The sequence below is a fragment of the Anas platyrhynchos genome, chromosome 2 (genome assembly GCF_047663525.1).
Source record: "Anas platyrhynchos isolate ZD024472 breed Pekin duck chromosome 2, IASCAAS_PekinDuck_T2T, whole genome shotgun sequence".
NCBI lineage: Eukaryota > Metazoa > Chordata > Aves > Anseriformes > Anatidae > Anas > Anas platyrhynchos.
Window position 1 is genome coordinate 137,028,297 of NC_092588.1, and position 22,034 is coordinate 137,050,330.

At 39.6% G+C, this 22,034-nt stretch overlaps 1 long non-coding RNA gene across 1 annotated transcript; it reads left to right on the forward strand.

Moving 5' to 3' along the window:
- Positions 1–12,725: 12,725 nt before the first annotated feature.
- Positions 12,726–14,009, forward strand: LOC106016567 (uncharacterized). The gene is made up of 2 exons (XR_001189379.5): positions 12,726–12,888; positions 13,698–14,009. It is a non-coding gene; the product is annotated as an uncharacterized lncRNA (long non-coding RNA).
- The last annotated feature ends 8,025 nt before the right edge of the window (positions 14,010–22,034 follow it).

The window sequence follows — 22,034 nt, forward strand, 5'->3', positions numbered from 1 at the left end:
AAGAAAATCAGGTCTATATTCACATGTGACTTAGATGAGAATATTGATTTTATGGTTAACAAAAAGAAAATAGCCAAGAACAAGCAGTTCACAAAAATTGTCACGATCTATACAGTAAGTAAATGGCTAGAAATAACAGACACAGCTGGAGAAATCAAGGTTGGTTTGAGAAAGACCTGTAAAAAATACAGGCTGAATCTGCAGTGACCTGATCAACTTCACAACCTTGATGTATCCTATAATCCTAGCAAAGATGACTGTACAGTATTTCTAGGTGACAGGTACAAGATATAACCAAACCATTTTATTTCGGTGATCTACAATGGTGAAGTGACACACAATAATTAGTTACTTGGGATTTATCACAAGCTTGTGATTCCATTTTGCAAGGCATAAAATGTTACATCAGATGTTGCAGGCCTGTGCTGTAAATCTTTTGCAAAACTGGGGCACATGTTCAATGTGTTAAGCAAGATCTGAAGTTACATTTTCAGAAACTTGTAAAATGGCACAGCAGCTTCCTCCTTTTCTTTGCTAATCCCAGTGCTGCACATAAAGACAAGGTTTAACTCTGACATATTTTAGAAAAGACTAGGCAGATCAGTATATTTGCTAAGGTGAACTGATGAGTTCATTGCTTGCATTTACTGTCCACCAGACAACAAACTCTTTTTATCCTGAAGCAACTTTTTATCTCTAATTGTTTTACATGATCTAATTGCTTACAACATTATGCACCTGTATGCTATTGTCAGATTGCTTCAATGTGTGGTTATTTATTTTTTGGCCAGTTAAGTATAAGCAGCACTTAGAGTTGTGGGATATTTAGTTAAATTATCTTACTCAAAGCACTCACTGAAAATGTAGCAGTCAGTTGAACCTATTGCAAAGTCTATTTTTTCTCCCTCTGTTTCAGGTTCCTTTGCATCCCACTCTCATCACATATCTTATATCTGACCTTTTTTCCTAAATATAAGGAAAACTTTGTAGTGTCAAGAATAGAGGAAGGGAAGGAAGGAGAGAGGAGCAAAAGAAGCATTACAGAAATGTATTACGTAAAGTTCTGAGGCATTTCAATCACAAGTAATTTCTTCAATCATTTTAATCAAGCAGAAAGAACTCACATTGTGATTACTCTCCACATTTTTTAATAATTGTCCCTTCTGAAACGATGTTAGTCCCCTGATCCGATCTCTCTTAGGAAAGAACCTTTTAATCTTTTACTTCTTGGCAAACAGTGTGAAATATGTCAATTTAGGTTGATGAGTCTTTTTAATAAATGTAAAACCAATGACATCACAGTGTGCATGTATTCACTGCAGAAAATTCCAGCTTCTCTGAGGGAAAAAATATAATAATAATAATAATAATAATAAAAAAAAAATCCTGCTAGATCCCGTGCAATGTCCTATGTCCTAGCATGAAACTAAGAAATGTCTCCTTAATATTTTTCTCCTTTCCAAACTTCTTGAGAGCCACAGGTTGATTTGCACTTGCACTTGCTCTTACTAGCTTTCTATCCAAGTAAAATCCTATATTTTGCAGCTCTCCAAACTTCAGTACATTGCGTGATGTCTGCTGCTATCCTGCCATCCATGGGCTTGCTGATATAGAAAATCAAGTAATTAACAGGCAAGGACAGAACTTTAAAAATACAAGAATTTTAAGGTCTACTATCCTGTGGCAGTTGTGACACAGATACAGTTTTGTCCCAACTAATTAACACTGACACCAAGGATACTACACAGGAGCTAAATTGCAAGCTGTTTTGTTTGTGTTAATTGCTCTGCTGGCATTATTTATCTGTCCTGCATTAATTTAAGCAAGAACAATTTTTGTTCTTTGGATTTCAGTGAAGATTGTATTAAATATAGCTACTTTCATTTCTTTTGCCACTTTTCCTTTATGTTGCAAAAAGACCAATTTGAAAGGAAAGAAGAACACAGTAAATTTTGTCTCAGTGGGAGATGCACTCACAGTTGGATCCCTCCTTTTTATATTTCTCATAAATGCACAAGTATGTTGCCTCCTGCATTTTCCTAATGACAGAAATTTAAAGTCCTAGACAACAATCAACACTACAGGGGCAAAACTAGTGCAGTTTTATTACTACAGAAATAAAATCAAAAGCTGGATCTGAAGCTGTGCATTTTTCAACTTTTTCTTAATTTCAGTTTTTACTACATTTGTTTATCATTCATGGGAAACAAAAGGAAAAAAAAAAAAGACCTTTCAAGTTATTACTGAGTGTATCAGATCATTTTAATTAAGCATGAATAATAAATAGGGAGGGTGGTGTTTTTCTGAGTGAGCATGGTATCCACATGAGTAACATGTTCACAGAGGACTCTGGATCCCAGGCAGGTTAAATAAAGGTTCTAAGACCCACATGGAATAAGTGGCAAAACACAGGCATGGGTGATGCTACCAGATTGTTCTGAGGACAGGATCCAATCTGTTGAAAAGATTGTGAGGACAAGAGAAATCTGCAGAGACAAAAATGCAAACACTCTTAAGGACTCCCACCAGCTGCATTAAAATTTCTTATATTTTATGGCATGACATTGTTGAATGTCTATTTAATGCCTAAAACTGGGACAAAATTAAGCTGGAATATAAAATCCCTATCTAAATTGACAAGCTCCCAGTCTGTTCAGCCATTTCTAGTTGAAGAAGAGGAAAAGACAGCACTGAGACTGTTATTCTGGAGTAGGTTTGTTTGAAAGATTAGGACAGGGTGTTGCTGTCCAAATGGGGTGACACACCTGCCTTAGGGACAGTAGTTTCCTTACTAAGGACAGCAGTGAAAAAAAAGATCAAATTCCCTTTTTCTTTGCTTTTGCTTTTTAATGAGAATAAATAATATGAGATGAACCACTGAAGAAAAAAGAAGAGAAAAAGAGAAATAGAGAGAGGGGTTTATGTTTGACACATAAGACCTTAGTAGTAAATTATGATATGTACAGCTGTATGACAGAAACATGATGTTTTTAAGGAAATAAGAAGTTGGGGGATGCACTCAAAGCAACATTCTCCACTCAAACTCCCCTTGATTTAAACAGTGCTACAAGAATCACTAATGCACTCAGGAGATAACTGATGCCCCTCAACTGAAGAAAATTACAGGGATATCATCACAGAAATACAGCCTTGGCAGAGAGAGATATTATTTTCAGACTCTAGCAACCTCTGCTCAAAAGAAATATAGCCAGAAATATAGCTAATTTACACTGGTGAAAATCTGTGGTGAAGCCAATAATTTATTTGAACTAATTATTCTGAAAGGGGGTTAGAATCCGTTCCAGAACCTATAATTTTTCTTCATACCTGAAAAAATGTAGTTTAGTGGAATTAGATATCACAAGACAGCGACCTTATAATTGTTTGAGAGACTGCATAATGAGGAAATGTCTGTAAGAAAAGAAATTCCCAGTTTCTGGTCTGGATATCTGGACATCAGCTGGCTGGCCATCATCAGCTCTATGTTCTGGTGCAAGAAGGCTCTCCAACTGGAAGGTGTATGAAATCGTGCCTTCAAAAACCTACAAGCCTAGACAAAACTATTTGCTTAAGTATGAAAGACATCAAAACATTTGAGTCTTCCTGAAAAAAATATTTTTTCATATAAGTCAGGAAAAAATATGTACAGCAGTGCTGTTCAGATATTGATTTGCACTTATTCTAGAAAGACAAACATTCACATACTCAGGTATGCAAGGGGAATCCTATTACATGCCCTTATAAATGAGGAGGAAGGGAAAGACAGAGTTGCATTCTTTCTCCATACACTTTTGATATTAGTGCTGCATCTGCTCAGATTGCCATACAGACCGAAGTATTGCTATTGACAATATGTTAAGATTTTACTTCCTGAATGAAAAAATCACTATTTTAATTTACATGTTATTCATAGTGAGCAACACTGTATTGTTATTGCTTTGGCTGCTTTTGTAATTTTTTCCATTCCCAGCAGAAGCAGAACAGGATGCATTACTTCGGCAGCATGAATGATTCACCATTTCTTAGGTGTTATTACAAAACCTGAATTTTGTCAGCTTTTACTGAGGAGCTTTGTTCTTATTTTTCATGTTCAGAGAGCTTCAAAGATATTTTTTGGTAATAAAAATTGAGGAAATGTAATAGTATTTTTCAAAATTTACATGGCTGTATATATATATATATTAAAAACAAAACAAAACAAAACAAAAATAATACAACAGAGACATATAACAGATTCTGGTAATGTCTTACAATAATAGCTTTTGCTCTGTCCTGGCTCAGGGACCTAAAGTGCTTTCAAACTGCAACAAACTCTTTATTTGCACCCATACACATCTTCATACACAGCACCATAGAAACTTCTACTGCTGCTGTAGCTGTAGCTCAGTGAAACAGCTTTTCACAGCTTGCAACAGCACTCTACAGTAGTTATGAGCACCAAATACAGAAGAATATATCCAGCGAATCTTCAGGGGGATTTAAGGATGCAAAATATAAAGATATTATAAGCTGAACTGGTAGCAACACCTGCAGTTAAGGTTATCTGGCACTTTCCTTTATTAGGTATTGGCTTCACTTGCTTATACTTATAATTAACCATTGAATTGGTTCAATGGTTTTGAGGTTTTCCTTCCCAAATACTTGTCTCATGTTGTATTTTCAGCTCAATTCTTTTCCTCTCTGTTCCCAGAATGAGCATATTGCCACTGGGGTGAGTGCCATTGGCATCAGGTGGTTTAAGTCATATTGGGTTTACGTGGCAAGGTTTTGGTAGGGGGCGGCTGCAGGGGTGACCTGTGAGAAGACTCCAGAAGCTACCCCATGTCAGGTAAGGACCAGTTTCAGAAGGCTCCAAAGGGACCTACTGCTGGCCAGAGCCGAGACAGTAAGTGATGCTGTTTGTGCCTCTGGGAAAGCAGAATTAAGAAAGGGAAAAAAATACTGCATAGCAGCAGCTGGGAGAGTGAGGAGTGAGAACCAGCCCTGCAGACCCCAGCGTGAGTGCAGGTGTTCCAGGTGCTCCAGGTGCTCCAGGCACAGAGCAGCAGTTCCCCTGTGGCCTGTGGAGAGGCCACTGCTGGAGCAGGCTGTCCCCCTGCAGCCCATGGGTCCCACATGGAGAAGATCTCCACGCTGCAGCCCATGGAGGAACCCCCGGTGGAGCAGGTGGATGTGGCCTGGAGGAGGCTATGGCCCATGGAGAGCCCCCGCAGGACAAGGACCCGGGCCAGAGCTGCAGCCCATGGAAAGGAGCCCATGCAGGAGCAGGGGATGTGGGGTGAGCTGCCGCCTGTGGGGGACCCGTACTGGAGCAGTTTGCTCCTGGGGGATGCATCCTGTGGTACGGAGCCGTGTGGGAGCAGTTATTGAAGAGCTGCTGCCTGTGGGCAGCCCCCGCAGGCTCAGTTCGGGAAGGATGGCATCCATGGGAGGGATCCCAAGTGGAGCAGGGGTAGAGGGTGACCATGAAGGCGTGACAGAGATGAAGTGTTAGGGACTGACCGCAGCCCCCATTCCCTGTTCCCCTGCACTGTGTGGGGCAGGAGGTTGAAGAGGGTGAATGGGGAGAAGGTGTTTTTAGTTTGTTTTGTTTCTCACTGCTCTAGTTTGTTAGTAATAGGTAACAAATTACTAACAAATAGGTAATAAATTTCTCTAATCTCCCTATGCTGAGTCTGTTTTGCCCGTCATGACAATTGTTAAGTGATCTCCCTGTCCTTATCTCAACCCTTAAGCCCTTTTCTTCATATTTTCTACCCCTTTCCCTTTGAGGAGGGGGAGTGAGAGAGAGGTTGTGATGGAGCTCAGCTGCCCAGCTGGGTAAAACCACCACTAAAGTCACCATGCCAACAGGTCCCAGTGACCACTGATACAGCCAAAGAGCTCTCACACCGTTAGCTGCTGCTGGGAAAGCTCACACAGACACTGAAAGGCAATAAAACCTCCAGCTTCACAGACCCAAATATGAGAGTATTTCCATCAGTGCTGTGAGTGTGAGTAAAAAATATACTTGGGCCATAAATTATTCTCAGCTGTTTTGTTATGGCATGCTAATGCCCCTAAGTCTGAATAAAATGTTTGAAAATTAGTGTGAAGGGGGTCGCTGAGGTGTTAGAATTGATAATGTTCCTGTTAGAATGCAAAGCTTAACCAAAACTACAAGGCTTCAGAGTAAACCTTATTTGGCATAAAATTAAGGAGCCCCTGGGTAAAAACTGGAGACAGTCTCAGAGGGGATCCTGTCCAGGGAACAAAGCAGCAAGGGCTCAGGATGCTGAGTTATGGTCCGCTCCCCGCGATCACCAAACAGCTTTCCCCTTTGAAGGAAGGTAAACCAACACCACGGACACAGAAAAATCCCTATGGGAATAGTGAATTGGGAAAGTAGCTGCACATATATATATATATAAATATATAAGCAGTGTGGCAGGGGCTGGGCTGCAGGCAGGAACCTGCAGAGTGATAGGAGTTGGGAACAGAGCAGGGCACAGCAAGAAACGGCAGCAAGGAAAGGCTGGGGACACGGACACAGAATGCTCCTCTGAAAGCCAGGACCAGAGGCAGTTGTTCTGAATTTCTGCATTCCTCTTCTGCTCTGTTTTTCCCAGTCAGCCTGGAAAAACAGTCTGTCGTACTGCGCCATATGGGCCTATCCTGAGGGCCAGTCATTTGAAATCCGTCACATAGTCATGAATTGAGCAAGTGACTGGGGCTGTGTTATGCACTTCTGCCTTGTGAGGGGCTGCCATCACTGAGGCACACTGAATATTAATGGATTTTAAAACTGCTAGAGGATAAATGAGGATGCAGGCATTGGCAGACCTTGGGGATAAGCCCATATAGTGTTGTACAACTGAATTTCTGTTTTCAGGTTGGGTTATTTTATTTGTTTGTTTTACTTAGTTTAGTTGGTTAGGCATTAAAAACCTACTGCTATTGGAAAGAAAGCAGAAAAGAAATATTTGGTAGTTGTCTGTACATGGAATGATGAAGGGCTCCTGTGGGAGAAAGGAGCATATAGTTCATGGCAGTAACATGTTGCATAAATCCAAAGCTGCTGAATTTATTTTGCAAAGAAAACCTTCAATCTAGCTTTTCCCAACTTTTTTAAGTTTGACTTGCATTTCAGTATTTCCTTACCATGTAGTGGAATAAAGGAATTATGCAAACTGTGGTGCATAGGGTGCTGGCATCATCTCATCACCTCTCTCTTACCTAAGTACCCTGGTATATTTAACCAGGTGAAGCTATAAGGTCATTTTCAGACACAGGAATTAAGTGTCTGAAAAGCAAAGCCAGGTACCTCATCCTCAGCCTGGCAAGTCTTGCTTAAGAAGTGTCTAAATCTAAATGCTGGAGCAGACATAGAGTGGCTATTGCACGTCAGGGCCCAAAGAGGCTCTCTAGTGTCACAGGAGACCACAGAGTAGAAAGCTATTTTTGGAACTACTTCTTCTTGTGCAGCAAATAAGTACTTTTCTTCAAGTCTTTTCATAAGCAATTTCTCACCAGCACATGGTTTGATCTGTCAAATAATATACTATGTCTACTGATCTAGGTCCCATTTTTGTTGTTTTTCAGAGAAAAGAACCTCAGGGGATCTCTCCTGAGCTAGCATAAATTCTTATTTCATTATAGAACTAATTTCAGTGGTGGGTGAAAGGTGAAGACTACTTACGATTTGGCATTTGGGACATACTTTGACATCTGTGGACAGGAGAGCTCAGAGAAGACACCAAATGAAAAATGACTTAATAGAAAAAAAAAAAAGAAAAAAAAAAAAAAAGCAAGGGATTTTTTTTCCCTTGAAAATTATCATTTGGACTTTTTCCATGCCCATAAGAAAATTCAGGAACGTAGTCAAACCTATGTACACAACTCTCATTGAAGCTGCTAAGTTTCATATGCTTAGTGAAGGGTAAATGATTTTCTCTAAGCCTCTGAGTGTTATATTTGCAGATATGATAGAATCTATATGACCATCATGTACAGTGATTATCACATTTATTTCCCTTCAAATGCAAGTAGATTTGGAGAATTAAAATGGTGACAGAAGTTCACTGACAGCAGCCTGATTTTTCATTCTTGCAACCCCAACATGACTCTTACAAAGACAATTGTGAACCGATGCATTTACAGGCTGTGAGCTATGCCCTTTTGGCATTTGCAAAATGAATGGTGCAGATACTAGTATTTGAAAATGTGGCTACTCTACATGTCCAGCAATTTTCTTTTGACTTTCTAAATCCATATTCCAGTATTAACATCAGGATGACTCCAGGCATGCTGGGAATAAGGACCATCCAATATGCATCCTGGGTCTTTGGAGCATGTTCTTAACATGGCAATGGTTTAATGATTGCTTAATACGTGAAATGAATTGAGCATTTTATAGTATCATCATGCCATCTAGGGGTGGGATATCACTGAGACACACTTATCTTCATGGCAGAAAAAAATAAAAATAAAAATAAAAATAAAAATAAAAAGGCCATAGTCAGAGGTATAGTGGGATGGAAGCCTTTCAAAACAGACTTTCATTAGAGTGGAGATAATGGCATGTGGCATGGGTCCTGTGATGAGGAGTGTATCTGGTGAGTCAGGTCATATATCAGGGTAACACTGGAGAGTAAGCCTTTTAGAAGATGGACTTCTGGGGCTCTGGTTCTGCATAACTTCTGGCCCCGAGCAAATAACACCAACTTCTTTCTCACTCCTCATATCCCAAATGAGGCCATAATCAGAAATCAGGCTGCCCAACTGTACATGTAGCTGATTGGAAATGAGGGACACCCAGCATACAGCCCTGTACTTTGCATATGGCTGATACAGAGTTAAGGAGAGGAAAGGGAAGTCTGTTTTGGCAGCCTCAGTGCCAAGACACATGACAAAAGAGTGTCAAACACGCTCGTGATTATGGAGAAAACCCCTAATTTCCGTGAACCATCTCACACCTCTCCAGTTACAGACCCCACTACAGAGAAGAGTTAGAAGGAATGGAAAGCCCAGCACACCAACTTGAAATACGCTGTTTGTTTTCAAGGAGCTGTTCATTGGGGGCATGGAATATGGACCTTCTACATCTGAACAGTTCACCAGCTGTAGAAGCACTGCAGGTCCATTTCCTACAGTTTTATGTCTGGCACTGAGAAATACATATAATACTCTGCCTGTGCTAACTCACAAGGCTCATATCTCACTGTACTTACCTTTCCTGTTCCCTGCACAGACCTTCATCTCAGCTAGTGCCTAAGCTGATGGCAGAGACTGACAGAGTCCTACTCCATTACCTACATTCTTTCTTTCATTAAATACATTGGAACTCAACATTTGAGTCTACTCTATCAGATTTGGTTTCAGTTAGGCCATGGGTTCTGGCACAATTAGTAAAGAACGGGAAATGTTATTGTGTAAGCCTCATTAGGAAACAAATTAGGCTTTAAAAAATAAATAAATAACAACTACAACAACCACTGCTTATTTACAAAAGAAAAATAAGCCCTGGTCAATCTGTTGCTTTTCTATTCAGCTCCAATAGAAACTGTGCTGCATCTGGCATTCCTTATTCACCTACCTATGAAGTCCTACAGAAAAATAAACACTTTGGGGATTAATGCTGATTGAAGCTGTAAGATGATTCAAGTCCATTTCAAAAAGAAAAAAGAAACAGCCAACCTTGCGTTCATCACATGTTCCCCATCTGCCTTGGTCTTTTGATTCACCAGTACTTTTCCCACTTCCCTGAAGTTACAGGTCCCTGAACAGGAATCAAATTTTTCTCACAGAATCACAGAACCACAGGATAATTGAGGCTGGAAGAGGCCCTAGGAAGTCTCTGGTCTAACCTCCTGCTCAAGCATGGGCAAGGGTGAGATCAGACCAGCTTGCTCAGGGACTGTTATCTAGTCAGGTCTTGAAAACCTGCAAGAACACAGACCACATAACTTCTACAGTCAAACTGCACCACAGCCTGACTGTTCTCATGGGGAACAAGTTACTCATTATATCCAGTCAGTTCTTTCAATTTACCCTCTCTGTTTCTTGCCCTCCCACTATGCATCTCTGTGAACAGCCTGGCTCTGTGTTTTTGATTACTTCCTTGTCACTAGTGGAGTCCCCCAAAATCATCTCATCTCCAGGCTGAACAAGTGTCAGTCCCTCAGTCTCTCCCCGTGGTAAAAATGCTCCAGCCTCAGTCATCCTGTAGGCCCTCTGCTGAACTTCTTGATGTTTCTTTTCTGTTGATTTATATTGATTCTATTTCTTCTTTCTCTTGATGTTTATTGATGTTTCTGGCCAAGGGGCAGCCTTGGTCTCTGGCAAGCCAATTGGCCCAGGGGAGTCAGCCCCAGAAAAGGGGGTGAGCTCAAGAGAGGACCCAGCTTCCTTCTGGCTGCTGCACTGGGGTGACAGGAGGACTCCCCAAGGGCCACCATGTGCCTTTAACATTTGTGAAAATAAACTGAGGGGTGAAAATAGTAGTGTGTAAGTGATTATGGGTGGCTAATTTCTTATATTAGGAGTGAGTTTCTATATGTGAGCAGTTGGTAATGACTGACATGGAGAAGGCTGAGGTACTCAGCAAATTCTTTGCCTCTGTCTGCACTGGAAGACAGGCTCCCCAAGTCTTTCATTTCCCTGAATCTGTAGATGGAGACTGGGAGATCAGAGCCACAACCACTGTAAGTGAAGAGAGGTTTGAGACAACCTGATGCATCTGAACAGGTACAAGCCTATGGTAACTGATGACATGAATCCCAGGGTCCTGAGGGAACTGGCTGATGTAGTTGCCAAGCCTCTCTCCAGCATAGCTGAGAAGTTTTGGCATTCTGGCGATATCCCTGGTGAGTGGAAAAATGGAAATATCATGCCCCTACTCTTCAACAGTTAAAACAAAGAATTGAACAAAGAACACTACTCTTCAACAATTAAAACAATTAGAAGACATTTCTTCTCAGAAAGAGCAGTCAGGCATTGGAACAGGTTGCCCAGGGAAGTGGCTGAGTCACCGTCCCTGGGAGAGTTCAAGGAAAGGTTGGACCTGGTATGTAGGGACATGGTTTAGTGGGTGACATTGGTAGTAGGGTGATGGTTGGACCAGATGATCCTGAAGGTCTTTTCTAACCTTAATTTTTCTATGATTCTATAATTCGCTTCTGTTGGGGCACCTAGACCAGCCACAGTAATTCAGATGTGGTTTAATACTCACTGGAAAGAGGACGTGATTACTTCTGCTGATGTTGTTCATCAGGAGCAGGCCCTGATCCTTCCAGGGCTGATGGGAGCTGTCTCAGGGCCTTGGCTGCAGAGCTACCCCCAGGCAGTGGTCCCAAGCCTGCAGCACTGCAAGCTCATGCTGAGCAAGTCTTTGCACCTCCTTGCTATTTTTAGGATACATATATCCCTTCCTGTTTCAAAGATCCATAGCTTCTACCTCTCTATAACTTTTATAAGTGAGCTTCTTACAGCTACGTCCTTTGAAATGACATGCCTACCCTACCCCTTACTGTAGTTTTGCTCTTCACACCTACCCATAATACTTCCTTAGCTCGTTACCAAACCTCAGCATTTGTGAAAAATTTGTTACAATTTTTAGTGTTTTCTATAGGATTTCCTTTTATTATTTCATGATTTCATTTTCACTGTAGAGCAGAAGATAAATATATTTCACACTCACATGTGAACAGTCCTTGTCTTAATATTGGGAGCAAAAATGCAGGAGGAAGAAAAAGACTACAGACAAGGAGGCTGTTGTTAGAAATTGGCAAGAGAATCATGATTATGTTTAGTTATGATTCTCAACTTCTTTTACCTTCAGGTGATTCTTGGCCTGTTTTTAAGGATACAAGAACAGTAAATTAAATAAGGGTATTGCATTGAAAACTACTGAGAAAAATAGAAATATATTTTCCCCATAGCAAAAAATCTATCGCTTGGTTTACTTTATGCCTCGTATTACATATAAAACCAATGTCTGAATTTGCTTTACTGTCTACCATTATATCCCTACATCTAAAAGTACAGAACAAGCAAACGTCAGCATTCAAAAATAATGGAAAAGAAACAACTCAGCACCCTTGCAAAGTAGCATCAAAGGCATTCTAGAAACAACCCTCATCACTAGAAATATATGTCAAAAGTAGTAATTAGTACTTTAATTACACTACAGTCTTGGCATCTGGTTTATATAAGCATTTAAGCCCCAAGAAAGCAGGTCAGCATGACTTCAGTTGACAAATACACAAGATGAGAAGAGCCAACCAAAACTCAGAATATCATGCTAACTACGTTTGCTTTCATTTGGACAATGCTGCATGGGACAATGATGCTTTCAGCAAGCTCCCAACGCCATCTGTGTGCTTCATCCAACAATTCCTCCAATGTAAAATTCATAATCTGATTTGAAAGCAAGAAATACTCCATTGCCAGCCAAGTCTTTAACTAAAACAGTCATTTCTACTGTGCTTTGTTTTGCATTTGATTTTGCTAGTGCTAAACACTCACCTTGGTTATGGTGGTAGCTGGGGCTGTTGTGGAGCCTCCATAGACCCCACCAAGGAGGCTCTCTGAACTCTGGCAGGTGTACCTATGCCACAGTAGACATCATGAAAGACATGCTGTAACAGCTGAAAACTGTATTGCTGAAGCTACTATCTGCAGCTGTGACTCACCGTCTTTGAGATATATTGGTCCCCTCACCTGCAGACAACTATGTTAATGGGAAGCAACGACTGAAGGATTATAGCTTGCAGACTGGCTTTGTAGGAGTAGATGTACTCTGGTTTGCATTTACCTGGACTGTGGAGATCAGCAATCCCCGTATCTGTGAGTGTGACAGAGTGACTCCAACTGCCCCTCCTCACCTCTTGTTTGCCACAGTCTCAGGAGGTGAGAGGGATTTGGACTTAGCACCCATATCCCATTTTGGTTTTCCTTTATGGGTCCATGCACTTGTGTCTCTGAGTCACCACCCCATTAGTTTCCTCTAGCTAGGAGAATTGAAAATTCTTTTTGTCTTTATCTTTCTCTTCAGGGAAGTAATGAGATAAAAACAGTGCCAGATCTGATGCCAGAACAGATCTACCTCCTTCCAGACCCTGAAGCTTACAGCCTTTTAAAACTGCAAACCAGATGCTTTAGAGGAGTAATAGTGATAATCAATTCATCTCTATTCATATAATTAAAGATACTATTCTTATTCATATTTTTTTCTAAAAACTTTGCAAATCTTCTGTAAAGTATTGTGGGTTGAAACTAGCTGCTTTAAGAAGAAAATTTCAGGCTTTAATCTGTATATATTTATTTAGAATGATTGAATACTCTTAATTTACTCCCTTTCAAGATTATCATATGCTCAGTTACCAATATGGAGGTGAAAGTCTCCAAAAATAAAATAGGCACAAGACTGCTGAATTTGCTTTCTTTCCTAAAAATCAGCTGCTTCTTTTGAGGAACACTGAAAAGTCACAAGTGCTGACACCTCAAAATTGTCAGTGAAATTTGAGAGAGTTCTGATATATTTATTCTGGTATGTATATATATATATGTTAGAGAGAGATGATTCATGTAAGTATGAATCATGATATATTTATTAGATAAATAATATATCTATTAGAATGTGAACGTGCATTTCTCGACAGTTTGTGGTCCTTTTGGTTTGTAACAATAGAAGCTCATTTAATTTTATTTTTTTCCAGGAAATTCAGCTACAGTATGAGGCTTTCGATTTCATGAGCTAATGTTAAGCTTCCCAGCAAGTGCCTGCCTTGTGAGTTAATCTTGCACTCATTATCTACACCAGCAAAAATACACCCTTGTGACTGAAAGAAATGACACCTTAACAGAAAATAGAAAAGAAAAGCAGCTGCCCACTGTGATGAGAGAAAACAACCTGAGCACAATACTCCTTGAAGACCTGTTTGAATTGATACATAACGACAGCCATCATCAAAACAAAGATAATGTAATAGAGATCAAGAAAAAAAAAAAAAAAAAAAAGGAAAGAAAAACTCACAATAGTGAGAGGGTGTGGTAATAAAACTGTTTCTGGAAAAATCATAAATACAGACTATACTAATAAAACCATGGAAAGAATTAACAGGACTGGATTTCCTTCTAAGCAGACCAATGTTTTTGTGCTATAATGATGAGTAATCAGTTGAAGGAGGAAAAAAATAATAATTTACATTATTTTACATTATTCCTTCCAGGGCGCATCAAAAGATTTATAAAAAATAATTTGTATTCATAAAGCAAGAAAGGTAGTGAGAAACACAGAATGTTTTCATGCGTACCACCTAACTCTCTTTCCAGTTAATGTGCTAATCTTTTATTCTTCATGATTCATCTCGCTCTGCATGTCATTCAAATTAACCATCACTCAAATAGACTTGGAACTGGGGAGGTCCAACGGAAACACAGCCCAGACACTTCCATGTCCATTCCCCCGACTCCATGCTGTTTGTCCTGGCCTGACCTGATGTCCTGTGCAGAAGGGCACTGTTGCACAGTACTGATGAAAGGCAGGTTCTTCTACTTGTCAAAATGAAAAAATAAAATAAATTAAAAAATGCAGAAATAGAGCCCTCAGGACGCACCCACTTTTGCTGAAATGACTACAGTGAATCTGTATTGTGAACCACTGTAAGACCAAGAGCCTGGACTTGACTCTTTACTGAAGTCAGCAGCTATTTTGCTGTGGACCAGCAGAGGTGGTTTCCACGAGCCTCATTCATAGCTGAGATCTATTTTCCTAAGCCACATCTAAAGGGATGGTATGCATGGCCCAGAGCTCATCCCGAGCGCTGGCACTCCTCTGGAGTTGCTGCAGTCACTCCCTGAGCAGCAGCCATGATGTAGGGCAAATTCAGGGGTTAGGGTAATTAAGTGCTATTTCCTGCAAGCAGGACCAACACTTCTAAGCATGACTCCAGACACCCCTTGGTACCACTGCTGGCCTTGCAAACATCCCCAGAGTAAAAGCAGCACAGCAGCAGCAGCAAGTGGCACTCAGCCCCCTCCCGCTGACCTCACCTTACCTCAGCTTACCACGTTCACAAAGTTCATCTGCACTCACAAAGGTGAATCGAGACCTACGTGCTTGTCAAAACGTCACCTATCAAGACATGCAAGTGTTTTCCTTGACTCATTCCTGCTTTCCTGCACGCCACCCTCCAACCCAGCTGCTATCACAAGCTCCTGCTCCAGCCCTGCTGGCCGAGGGAAGGCTGATAGCGTGTGTGAAGTGAGCTGCCGGGAGCGCTCACAGGTTCTCAGAAGGGAATCAATACAAACACAGTTTTCTGCTCCTCCGTTTACTGCTGACATGGTGGAATATTAAAGTCTAACTTTTGTGTATTGAGAGTGCTATGCTAAACTTACATTTGCGTTATCCATTGTTATGCATGAGTGAAACAAAAATTATCAGTACAAATAGAGTGGCTCCTGAAAGCGTGTTGCACTCAGCTGACCTATTGCATTTCTCTGCAAATACGATTTTTACTCCTTTCTCCTGTCTTATCTACATGGTAATCTTTTAATCTTTGACAGCACAATGCTTTTTATAAGAGTTATATCCAGAAAAATAACAAAACCTCTTTGCAGAGAGTGATACCAGCAGAAGAATAATACCAGAGAAGACTGTGAAATAATGCAGGAGCACGAGAAATGTTGCCATATTTTGATGTTAGTAGCTGCTAAGCTCATGAATTGTGACCCCTCTAAAGTGTAAGGTCTATCACTTTCTGCAACCCTGACGCATGAGTAAGTCTCAGAAAGAAAGAGCAACTTTGTGTGCTATGTGTTTGCCATGTGAGGTCTGAGTGCTTTTATATAAAGCCAAAAGACTTCAGGAAAAAGATCACCCTCATCTATAAATTTGGTTACATTTTTCAAAGAACCCTTTCATGTTGTGTACTCTGTCTTGCAAATCTGCCCATAGCTGTCCCCCCTGGGAAGTGCTGAGTGCTGCCTCCTGTAAAACAAGCTCTTCCAGAGGCAGCAGACAAAGGACACCTAGCTTCAGATGGTTGCTCTGTCTCTCACAGTCAGCAACAAGCCACATAGCCCTACCTGTTTGCTTTCTTCTGGCTTTTCATTTCAGCTACTGGTGTGACTTCTTCCTCCTCCTTTTGGTCTTTGGGCATTGGCCTGATCTCTGACAATTCAGTAATATCTGAGGTTTTTACTTTCTCCATACTGTTTTGGGGCTTTTCCTTTAACTGTCATTTGTCTATACGGTAGCCTTTTTTTTTTTTCTTTGCACATAGATGGAAATGCAAAGGTCAACTTCTGGCAGAAGTTGAACAAAGAACAAAGGGCAGAATTTGAATCTTTTAAGAATCTGAAATACTTAAATTATGATTTTGCACACTGGTCTGCACATGTTCCTCCTACCTTTACAGTCAATGGCAGAAGAGTGCAAGGATTTCAAAATGAATGTACTCACTTACTTTCTCCCTAGGAACCTGGAGGACTAGAGGTGGACTACCAACAGTTAGAACAAGGGATGACCATCCATGGTGATCTTGCATTATTTCAAGTTAAAAAAGCCATGCCCAACTTTAAACTGCCAGAGATTGCAGAGTGGAAGTGGAATAGAAGGGCTGCACGTTATCTTGTCAGAAATGGGTCTCAGCCACCCAGAGGAACCTTCAGTATATACGACTCAGGGTTGTTTTCTGGTGCTTATACAATTAGTGGAGGGTGAACGGGTAGCAGGGGTGGACTTTACAGGGCCTGGGGGCTGTGTCATGATATACAGGACTCCATAAACACAGGGTCAGATACAGATACCTATAGCGGGCTGCCCAGACAGAACAGCCACTGTACTGACCACATCCACAGCACCACAACCACGCAGCTCCTGGGCTGGCTGCGTGAATTGGCTGTGTTTTTATTCTTTGATATCACATAAATAAAATTAACAAGTAGATTCTTTGTTCATTCCAAAGGCATCTTTTACTTCAGATTTACTATTGTGTCACTACAGAGACAAATTTTGTTATGATGTTCTCCAGCACCAAGTTGAATAATTGAATTGTCAGCCAACCACCTAGATGAGATTTTTAAAATATATTTATGACTGTTGAGCACAGAAGCATTGTAGTGTTTTCAGTACACATTTGTTCCCTCTTTAAGGCTTTCAGATCATTCAAATGGAGTAAGTCATTATTATTTTAAAGGATGTTTCTAATATGTTATTATATTATCTCTACAGAAATTGAACATTCATCAGTCCAGGCAAGGTTGTCATGGCTAGCAACAGCTTTTGGAACCACAGATATTTATGTTTTATGTATTGCTATCAATCACAGCAGAAGTATCAGCATTATTCTTCTCAAAAGAAAACAGGTACACACAGGTCCTTATTATTCTCTTCTCTTTTGATGCTTCTTCTAACATACAGCAACTGCTAGTTTTAAATCCTACATCTTAGCAACTATTGGTATCTAGTATTCTAGACCAGAAAAGTAGAGCACAATTTCCAAACCATGTGACAATGAGGTCATGAAAAAATTCCTAAATGGTGAAGAGCAGACAGAAATCCAAAGCCAGGCAAAGATGAAGACTGAAAAATTTACAAAGGCATTTGGTATGGCACTGACGACTGCAATAGCATACAGCAGGACACATACAGAAGACCTTCTTCAGTGTTACAGTTATACTATACATTGCTAAACGAGGTTGCAATAGCACAGTGGTGCTACCTTCGTCCTCGAGGCTGTGGCTCCCCTGCTTGGTGCTCCCACATGGAGAAAGGCTGATGGTGTGGACGTGCAACTCTGCACGCAGACCTTGGTTGAAACCAGCAGCACCCCACACTGGCAGGTGCAGCCTCCGTGCTGCCGTGCCTGTGTGCACACCCTGCCACCACCCCATGTCCCCGCACCCAGCCACAGTGCCAGCAAAGGTGACAGCGGGGTGACTTGCTGGCCCCGGGCTCCCCAGGCAGCCCCAGTGGCTGCAGGCTGCTCTTTGGCGTAGCTGGGAGCTCTCTGCAAACAGCCTTAATTAGTGACATCAGTGATGATAACCAGAATGGCCAGCTGGAATTATACCCAGTTATCACGGTGCCATAAACAGAAGTCAAACACTTTCATATTAGCTCAATTAAGCTGTAAGTAATAAGAGTCTCTTAAGCCGCCAGAGTGGCATTTTAAACAGATTACTGAAAGTTGACCTAGTCTTATTTGATGTGGACTTTATCTTCCGACATAGGGTGTTGTCAAATCCTTGCACTCCTTGTAGAAGCAATGCCAAACCTAGTTACTATCAACACAAGCAGTGCTGCCAAACCCAGGGGTAAGCAGAAGACTGCATCACAGCACAAAATGCAGCAGGCTGTTGGCAGCAGGAGAACAGGCAGCAGCCTTCAAGCAAGGAGCTGAGGAGGAATAGCAGGAACAAATAGAAAACAATCTACATTTTAAAACTGAGTGAACAAAATTGGCCAACCTCACAAAAGAAATATAGTCTTTTTTTTTGTCTTTTTTTTTTTTCTAATGAATTAGTTATGAGCCTTCCTATTGAGGGTGTGTTGTTTTTTTTCATGCCAAATCTCTGGGTTACACCTAAATGTATTATACAATGAAATCTTTTCTGTATTGATCACACTTTTTTTTTTTTTTTCCCAAAAAAAACAGTTTTTATTGCTGTTGAATAGATAAGAGATGTGGTTTCACCCCTAGACAGTGAAACTAGAATATCAGCATAATCCTTCTTAATACTTTCTTTGCTACTTTAGCTGTGTAATCGTTTCCAAAAATATCTGTGTGACTAGGGATCCAAGACAGCTCAACAACAGCTCCAATTGATTTCAATTGTTCACACAGCTGTATGACTTAAGAAAATATCCTTTATCCTTATTTGGATTGCTAACAGAGACCCAGAAAAATCCTGTAGGATTTTATCTGTTTGTGTGAAACTGCCTCCTGAGTAATATTAACCTGCCATTTTAAAGCTCGAATAATGCAATTACCTATGGCTAGATCTCGCAGCCCTGCTTACATCATGAGCACATAGAAATCTCAGGAAGTATTGAGTAACTCACAGGAAAAGAATTCCAACCAGTATGGTGAAGGGATACATATATTTGTGTTCCCAAATTTAAATGCCTGAAGCCAATGGGAACTTTCATGGATGCCTCTAGACAATCTGCATCCTTGGCCAAAATTAAAAGATAAGTATTCCACCAATACATTATCTCATATCCATATAATTAAAATTAAAGTCAATTCCTACCCAGTAATTTTTAGAATATTACAAGGCACAAATGAACAGAAGAAGCAATTTGCACTGACAGGTTACTAATTCATGTCATTTTAACTATACCAACTTATACCAAAGCTTTTAAATATTAATGACACCACCACTAAGTCATCAGAGAAATGGGTACTGGGAGCCAAAAAATTTAGTTCTATATTTGGCATGAAAAATACATTATTATTTTTTAATCATTTGTAGCTTTGCCTTATCCTGAAATGTATATTGTGTTTGATTCTGTATCCAACCTCTCACAAGACATCTTTCTAAGAAGGAAATGAAGTCTTCCTAGTTGCCATGTTAGTGAGTACAATTAGGCTCTCAGAGCAACATAAGGCCAGACTGAAAGCATTTTGCTAAGCCATGCCAAAATTCCAGTGCTTAAACACTTCCTATAAGAAATTGAATTGATGATGCCAAGAAAATGTGGCTCATATCAGCACATTGTTTCAACTATGAAACAGATATTGAAAATATTTATTGATAGCAGGTTTAACTGTTTGGTCAAGTATTTGTCACATCTTGAAAACACTGGCACAAGGCTTCAGAAACAATGTAGATGTTGTATTTTACATATTCCTATTGCTCTGAGGTAGTCTATCTTGGTTCACATCACTTCAAACACAACTTTTGAGATTTTCTTCTGCCCATATGGTCAGTCAGCAGCAAAAAAATCCAGCAGGGGAGATCTGTAAAGATTCCCATGGTTTCAGAAGGGTTTCTGAATTGTCCTTGGAATTAACTTATTTTTCTGAAGTTTCTAAACAAGTTCAGAAAGGAACTGAGTTCCAAAAACTCTTCCCCAGCCATTGTGAAGTTCCCAGGAAAATAATATACATTACAACAGTGTGTTGCATCCTCAGACCTCAGCAGGCTTCCACATTGCTCTTCTGTGAAAAGCTAAGACCAAGGTGATCTTTCAACTGCTTTCTCAGTTTGTTTGCATGATTTCCAAAGTGCTTTCTCCTGTTTTCCAAAGTGATCCAGCACTGTGGATTCCCTTTAAAAGAGTTTTCCAGGAAGTGTTTGATAGCAGTTATCAAAAACATGAAATGATATATTAGCAGCATAAAACCTTTGTTTTATGAAGGAAAATTCCACTGTATGGTGCATTCTTCCTATCTTTAAAAAAAAAAAAAAATGTCTCATCTGAGAGGTTTTGTCTTTCCTACAATAAATTTAACACAAGGTTACACCTACGTAAACCTCAAGATGTGGCTTATAACACATTTTTTGCAGGATCACATAGGAGTTCCATGACTGTCCACATTGCCTCCTTTATGTATAAATTTGCATTTATGTTTGCCATTTTCTTTCCTTTGAAGACACTTGTTTTTCTTTAGTGGCTCTGCTGTCTCACACACCCACCATTTCAGTACTTGTGGTACTTTAGTATCCCCTCTTTTTAGTAACAACAGTCTAAATATGTATCATAAAATAGGCTTCAGGTGCCACAGTTACAATAAAATGACCAACATAGACCAACATACCATTCATCACATAGTGTATGCACTTGTAATTATTTACATATATGTCTATGAGTTTATTATAGCTGATCACTGCAAAATTAATTAGTCAATAATATAGAATACAATAGTCAATAATATAGAATACAATGCTTTTTATCTCCAATTCACTCAGCGTTACTCAAAAGTTACATTTCTTCTCTGTCTTATTTCTGAGCACACTTCAAATGAATATATTTTGTGACAATAAATATTAACAACTTTTGTGAACATTACATGTTCTAAAACCAACATTTTTTTGAACTTTTGCTACTGCAACTATATAAAATCTGCTTAGGTTATTTATCTTTTTTACTCTTAATATTATCAGTTATTGCTAAAACAAGTAGGAAATATTATTTTAGGAAAAAAAAAAATCAACATTATTTCCTAATGGTATTTGTGAAACAAGTCTGCTTGTTTCACAAAAAAGTTCCTTTTTTTTTTAATACAGTTCTATATCAGAAGAGATTATTGGGTACCAATGCAGTGTATGTGTGAGTATATGGCTAAACTGAAATAACAAATCAGATTTTCCAAACCAATATGGATTTAATTTCAAAGAAACACAAACTTGTCAATAAATGTTAGAAATTACATTCTACAAGACCAAAACAGTAAAACAGTAACTTTTTTTTTTTTTTTTTTTGGTTATCAGAAAGTTATAAGAGGTAAGTGACTATATGGCATGCAAAGGATGAGAGTACCAAGCCCTTCATCTTTTTTGAAGAAGCCTATTCATCCTAATTACTTCAGTGCATTTTCCTTGATAATTTTATAATCCCAGATCCTATAAACAAAATAATATATATATGTATATAAGTTTTTATATTCTGGTTCTCATATAAAGCTACATGGAATTGCATTTTTAATACACGTCTTCTTTAGTGGATATCTTCTGTTTAGTAAAAATCATATTCAGTTCAGTAAGCATATTCAGTATATGCAGCTCTAATGATTTGAAATGGAATTTAAGAAACTGATTAAATCCAATTTCTCTTCTTGATGTGAGAAGCTTACATTAACCATCACTGTAGAAGTAATTTAATATTTAATGGTTTTCTTCTGTTTTAAAGATGTTTTGAGAATTTCATTTTTCCTAGTGTCAGAGGAAACAGAAATAAATCCTATAAACTGGCTATAATAAACCAGCAGGAGTTTCCACTATGCCTGCAACATTTATCTGGGACAGTTACTTTCCTTACTGGCAGATGTTTTATTGTTCATGTCATTTATTACACCAGAGTTTTATTGTGTAGTGCTGTT